A 7,454-nucleotide genomic window follows, 5' to 3' on the forward strand; every position below is an offset into this window, starting at 1 on the left:
GCCTGTAGTGTAGAAGAGGAAATTCCAGAAACAGCAGTCAGTCCATACAATCTAATTCAATAAGATAAAATCAAATAGATAAAAATGTGGATCGGTATCTGGCCACCAGGCATGGCAATAAAACCCTGCGCATTATCCAAGCACCCATAGTATTTTGACCTTATTTTACAAGCCAGGGGATTATGAATACAATTTCTGCATCATCTAATATTTTTTTTACTTGAGAAAGCAGTTGAGCATGTTTCAGCCTTATCTTTTCCGAGCTACAGTTAGAATCCCTGTTGACTTATTGCTGTGCTGCGGACAATGCGGAGTGATTTTTCAGGGATTCGAAAAGCTGCCAGCAGAAAAAACAAGCAAAATTCTTTCCCGCTGCAGTTCTCATAAGTGCGATGTCGAAAGATGAGATGGCGGTGAGCTGAAGTCACCCCTAAAATGTCATCAACTTTACTAAAAAGTGTCATTTAGTGGCTATAAAGAGCTGTTTTGGTTTGATACACATTTTTTAGCCAAAGCTAATTGACTACATTTCCGCACTTCTTCTTTCCCATCACGCTGCCCCTGCTTACATTGTGTGTTTGTTATTCATGGTTTAGAAACTTCTCTGCTAACCTTTGCACCACAGCTAATCAATATTACTCACAGCTAATAATCTGTGGACCTTACTCTTTCATAAAGGGCTTGTGAGATTGTCTTGTGCACACCTCGCTATCTCTGTGACATCTTGTGTATTCACGTTAGTTCAGTGGTGACCTATTTTAAGACCGCCAGCGTTTCCTCTTGATACAGGCACAGTGTACTGCCTTCAAGTCGGTAACAAAAGTGTCTTTCATGGTAATCAATCAACAATGGTTGTCTCCTCTTGTTCTCCTTCCCCTAACTGGCCCCTGTGGCCAACAGCCAATCAACTCCACTCTTCAGTTTCCAGCCTTCTGATTGGACAAGGGCTATAAGATTAGGGCCAGCCTGTATTGTTGGGCCTAAAGGTTTAGCATGGTTTGAAAAGAGTGTCTCAGCAATTGTATGAGTGAGTGTGTGTTTGAAGATAGTATGGGTAGTTGTGTGTGTGTGTGTGTGTGTGTGTGTGTGTGTGTGTGTGTGTGTGTCTGTGTGTGTGTGTCTGTGTGTGTGTGTGTGTCTGTGTGTGTGTGTGTGTGTGTGTGTGTGTGTGTGTGTGTGTGTGTGTGTTTCAGAGTGATTGTAAAGAGGAAAGGCTGGATGGTGTGGGTGAGGTGGCCAGACAACCAGATATGCCCTCAAAGCAGAGTTTGAATTCCAAACCACACAAGAAGATGGAGGCGATGAAGTGAACGGCAACAGCTCCGGCTGAACAAACTGCAGAGAGCACAGATAAATCAGTGCACCCTCAGTAAACTCGGTAATCTGTTACTTCGATTTTACTCAAATCAGAATGACTGAAAAGATACTGAAATGTTGATTAAATGTACAGTTGTACAGGGGCTTTTTTTTGTAAACTTGTTTTTATCTCCTGCAATAAAAAGAATGGAGACCGATTTAGAACTCAAAGTAGACATATCTGACTTGCACAACTGCAGTGTACGACAAGAACCTGTTGTGGACGAGATTTTGTTTTTGTTTTCTCGAAGAGTGAATCCCGACCTCCTCACGACACACACCTCCCAGACCTCGCAATGCAACAAAAGCAATTAGTTTGCAGAACTGTAAAAACATGTCTCCCACAAATCATTTTTATTTCTTTTCTCCTTTTTATCCATCTCTCTCACACACGCACACAAGCACACGCACACACACACACACACACACACACACACACACACACACACACACACACACACACACACACACTTAAACTCTTACTGTAGAAACAGAACCGCTGATGGACACACTGCAGTCAAGCTACAAGAGCAATTATGTGGACATCAGCTTTATTAGCTGTTTTTGCAAAAGCAGCAGTTCATAATCAGTGCAGTGATTAAGAATTTGTTTTTTTTTTATCTGTCTCCTCGGTTCACCGTAAAGGTTTGACTTGTCATGGTGCTCTATTAGAAATCAATAATTCAGAATGAATACAAGGTGAGGAATACCTGAAGGAGCTTCCACTTCTTTTAATCTTTTTAGTAAAACTGTCTTTGAGCCCTCAAACTGTGCATTAGAAAGAAACAGTTTAATTTCATTAATGGCTCTAGTTTTCGAAATGAGCTGTATAATCTGCGATCAGAAATGTAGTATGCAATCCATGAGCAATTAAGGCCTGTTGTTAATCTCCCCCTTATCCTGCATGTTTGCAATGTAAGAAGGGTCAGTCAGTCCACAAACGGCAGGAGATGAAATAAACAGAAAGCTCTACTTAAGCTTTGCTTCAACAAGAATGTCACAGACTTGGCAGCTTGGGTGCCACCAGGAAATATCAGGTTTTTACAGTATGACTGATTTCTGCTCAGCCTGAGACCAGGAACGACTTCTTCGATTGGTGCTATTGCACGTAGTTGCTGAAATGTGTCGACATTTTGTTGGAAGACTTTAGCACCACACAGTCACATAGTCCTAAACCTGTACGCCTGTCATAGCGGGCAGCGGTTAAGAGATGTGCTGACGAGTGTTTGCCCGCTCCTGTCTTTGACCTTCTTGTCTTCACTATCACCTCAAGTATTCGTTTGGTACTTTGTCCCTTTTCTCTGTCTGTCTGAGACCATCTTTACTCCTGTTTCTGTTGTTTCTGTTGCAGCATTGGATGCTTCTCTTTTAGACATCGAGGCGAACACAAGGGGTCGGAAGGTACATTCAGGCACACAATCAGGCAATGTGACAATTTCTCCTCCCTCTGCCTGCCTGCCATCCACACACTCACACACAGACACACACACAATCACACACACACACACAATCACACACACACACACGGACACACACGCACCTCCCTGCGCTGTCAACTTAAACCCTTACCACTGGCTTTCGCTTCCCCCAATCGAAGTCTTTGTAAAGGAGCTTTGACCAGATCATCGTCATGGAGCCCAATGTAAAGAGACAGAGAGGAGAAAGGGATAACCAAACTGGGGCGGAGGGCTTTTATTTCAGTGTGTATGTGTGTGTGGCCAGCATCTAGTCAGCTTCCAGTAAAAACCTTTGAGTGATGGGAAACCCATTCTGAATCTCGTGACACTTATGCGTTCAAAAACATGAGAAGCAGCATACAGACTGTTATTGTAACAGAGCCAGAGATGATGCTCTCGTCAGCATTTTGGGTCAAACTTGCTACCACGGTGCTAGAATTCACACAATTGGTACATGTGTGTAAGCGTGAGCATGCTTGCATATCCAGTTCAATATATCTACATAGAAAAAAATGTGTTTCCTCAAACTGGGGTATGTGACAGTCAACTCTTTTCAAGCAGCACAAGTCAAATGTTGAAACCTTGCAACTTGATTTAGTCCACAGTGAACAATGGTGATTAGAGTACATCACCTGGGGTAAAATATTTTTCACAGATTTCTTGACAACAAAGGAGAGTCGCGGCACATTTAGCACACTTACAATGTAAAAAAAATATGAAACACTTATTGACTTATTTTACCAACTGATAAAATACTGCAAACCAAGCTGCGCAAAGTTGATTGTAACTTTCCCCCTGTGACATTTTAATCCATGTATTTTTTTTTTAAATGGAAAGGGATCAGTTTAACATCGAGATTTAATTTAGTTTTGACAGTGAAACCTCACGACTATAATATTTTTTGGGAGGGGAGTTTACCTAAAGTTAACTGCTCAAAGCAACCACAGGTCAGGCTCAGGCCCAGAAATTCCAGCTACATTCACATAATTGGATATGTAGAATAAATAAATGTGGGGCTTTTCCAAACGCTGATTTATTTCAATAAAGGATGTTGACTGCGTTGAAGCTCTCCAGGTTCCTCTTTGACTTCATCCATTTGACTCGCGACCTGCATGTGAGCGACTGTGTAGCTGAGTATTTGAGCCCAGCGCTTAGTCTTTGGTGTTGTTCCCAGTGTTACTGTTTGTAACCTGAACCCAACTGTGAGTGAGTTGTGTGCTTAAGCCGTAACTGCAAGGTCCGATGTAATTTATGAGCCGTGGACTTCATTGTTAAACACTCTCCTGTCACTGAATCTGTTTGCGTGTATGGGTGTGTTTATCGATCCATTTGCTTGTCTTTCAACATATAATCCAGAATATGTCAGCGAGGACAGTGGGAACTCATTTCCCTCTTTACGCTATCTCTTCATCTTTTTTTGGTGTGTGTCCACATGCTCGATGTGCTCGTCTCCGTAATAGCCGGGGTCATCAGTTGAGGATCAGACCTCACCTCTGTTGGGAAATAGAGAGATAGGAGTTTCAACAAACAGGAACGGCTTTTCCCATATCTCTGTGAAAGATTGCATGATAACATTTTTGGCTGATGGGAGGAAAGGTCTTGGCATTTATCTCAGCCTTTAGCAGTGCTTGTTAAAAAAAAAAACATTAAGAAAGGTCTCGCACTCACTGGCCTATACGGAAAGGCCTATACACATTAGTTTAAAGTAGTTTTTTTGTTGCTATACAGTCTCGTCTGCACCACTTGGGCCTGTTTTTCCACAGTAGGTTCACAATGGTCTCTTTCTTAAATGATTTGGTACAGTTGAAAGAGACCATCTGACAGAAGGTTGAAATAAGTTTCATGTGGTTTAACAATCTTGGCTCAACCTTTAGCATCACTTAACCAACATAATTTTTTCCAGGCCAGTGGCATTGTGTAACTGCATATTCCTACTTTCCTCCAGCCATGTTTTATGAGTACTGTCTTATTTGAATTGTCATCTGCAGAGCCGCCCTCACAAGGTTATTCTCACATACCATGCACATTTATCAATGAACATTTCTGACAAAAAGTTAAAAACAAGAACGAAAAGGCTCTTTTTATGGTGCCATCACAATATATATTCAGAACGTTCTCCAGTCAACAATTTATGGACACAGTGACATCACTGGGAGCTTTTCTAGTTCAGCATGACAATAAAATTAAGTATGGAAAATATGAACTAAGTCACTTTTAACTAAGGCAGACAGAGCAGCAAGGTAAGGTTAAATAAGACACTTATTTTAACCCCCTCTTATTCACCATGTATAAGCAGCAGATAACCATTGAATTACGTTACATTCATTTGGCAGACGCTTGTACGAGGCAGCTTGAAATGATAAATGCATTCAAACTCAAAAGGACCAAGAGTTGGATGTCATCATAAGCTGGAAATACTTTGTTTATTATCTTTGTTAACAACTATAACTCCACCTATGAAGCATGATTGAATGGTGTGTAAACTGTTGAGGAAAGTTCCATAACACACATAGTTGTATTTATATAGGCATAATGTATGTCTCCATTACTTTTAAATAGATTCATGCATGTTTTGATGTAAGCTGCGCATGATTTGTCCACGTATATAATGTGAATATGAGTGAATATTAGACATAACATGCTCGTTCTTCAGACAGTGGGCGACCTAGACTGGGATTAATTCATTACTAATGTTCTTCTCAAGCAACTACTGTATATTCTAGCGGCCTTTGGGCAGAGCACATAATTGGAGCTGTTGGAGGCCAGCAGCAGCAGACGACTGAAGCACAAGTGAACTTGGCATGACTGTAAGAATGTGACATATTGCGTAAGACCATGTGTCCTGAACAAACTCTGCCCAGATAAATGAAGGTAAGAACAAACTAGTTAATTGTCAAATACAATGGTGCTTTTCACCAATGCAGAGGGCAGACATGCTACTGTGTTAATGGAAGAACAGCAGTCTCACATTGGCAGCCAGGCCGCTGTTCCAAACCACTGCATCTGTCCTCTTCCAGTGTGGTTACCATACACCTCTGCTAGTTTTGGACAACTCAAACTTTGGAATAGGAAAAGCATAATTCTCTCCCTTCTTTCTCTCACTTACTCACTGTGTCTCTCTTTCTTTCTCATGCACATTTACCCCACACATACCAATTTTGCCCAGATGAAAAATGTCAAGGGTGGACCACCTTGCTCTTCCATTGCCTGGTCAGAGGAAAATCTTCCCGTCTTCATCAATGAGGCGCAGTGTGCAGCGTGCTCTGTCCCGCTCGCATATCTCAGCCATTAGACAGGCATGTGTTGGGCCGGCTCCAGGGCTGTGCCTGCCGCCCCGCTCACTGAAGTCCCATTCAAGGTAATCTACACCAACGCAACCAATTTCACAGGTGCAAAAATGTGTAACAAGTAGAACTTGAAACATTATTGCGGGGTTCAGATGATCTTTCGGTGAATTAAGCAGCGTGGAAAGGTCTTTTTTTACAAGCCCACAAGCTGTGTCGAGTTTAAAAAAAAGCAATAAAGTACATCAGGGGTTCTTAAACTTTTCCACTTAATGACCTGACACCAAGCCTCATTCAAATGTACATCAGTATAATTGAATGCATGTATTGTACAATATATATCAATGCTTTAACAAAGAAGCCATTTAGAAACAAAAAACAGCATTAATTCATAACATTTGTAATATTTTATAAAGTGATAGATTTGTAATTTGTAGGAAAAGTTTTGCTCATTTAAAAAAAATGTTTAAACAGCCTTAATGAAATTCTTATTAAAATTACAATCATTGCAACAACAACAATGTATGACATTTCATTGTGAAAATGTTGTGACGATGTGGGTTCATTGTGTTGAACTTACAGTAAGTTAAACTGTTTAACCCACAACTTTACTTTGTTTTACAGCATCTGTCTTCAGTGAAAAACCTCTAACAACTGAGTGTACACTACCTGCTCAGCATCAAACAGCTGACACACACAGGTAGCATCTGCTGCAACCAGCTCAGTCACACCCGGATGGAACCGGTGTCTCTGTGAGAGTCACTTTCTTTGACTTCTCCAGTGCATTTAACACCATCCAACGAGTGCGACTGAGTGAGAAGTTGCGGGTGGTGAGAGAAGACTCGTCCACCATCTCCTGGACCACTGACTACCTCACAGGCAGACCAAAGTTTGTCAGAATGGGCCATGTGCTATCTGCAACGGTGGTCAGTGATGTTGGAGCCCCACAGGGAACTGCTCTGTCTCCCTTCCTGTTCACCCTGCACACCACTGACTTCCAGTACAACGGGGTCATGCCATCTACAGAAGTTCTCTGATGACTCTGCAGTGGTCGGGCGTATTAGGGATGGACGGGAGGAGCAGTGCAGGGCAGTGGTGAGTGACTTTGAGGACTGGGCCGGTGAGAATCACCTGCTTCTGTACGTGGCTAAGACCAGACAGATGGTGGTCCACTTCAGGAGGAAGACGACGACTCTGAGACCTCAGAGTGTCCTGGAAGAGGACGTGGACATGGTGGAGGAGTGCAAGTACCTGGGTGTCTCCATCGACAGCCGACTGAACTTGAAGGCAAACATCAATGCTGTCTACAAGAAAGGGATGAGTTGACTCTTTTTCTTGAGGAAGATTCGATCCTTCA

Source organism: Clinocottus analis, unplaced genomic scaffold (assembly GCF_023055335.1).
Source record: "Clinocottus analis isolate CAN_PGR_092001 unplaced genomic scaffold, fCliAna1.0.p SCAF_8, whole genome shotgun sequence".
NCBI lineage: Eukaryota > Metazoa > Chordata > Actinopteri > Perciformes > Cottidae > Clinocottus > Clinocottus analis.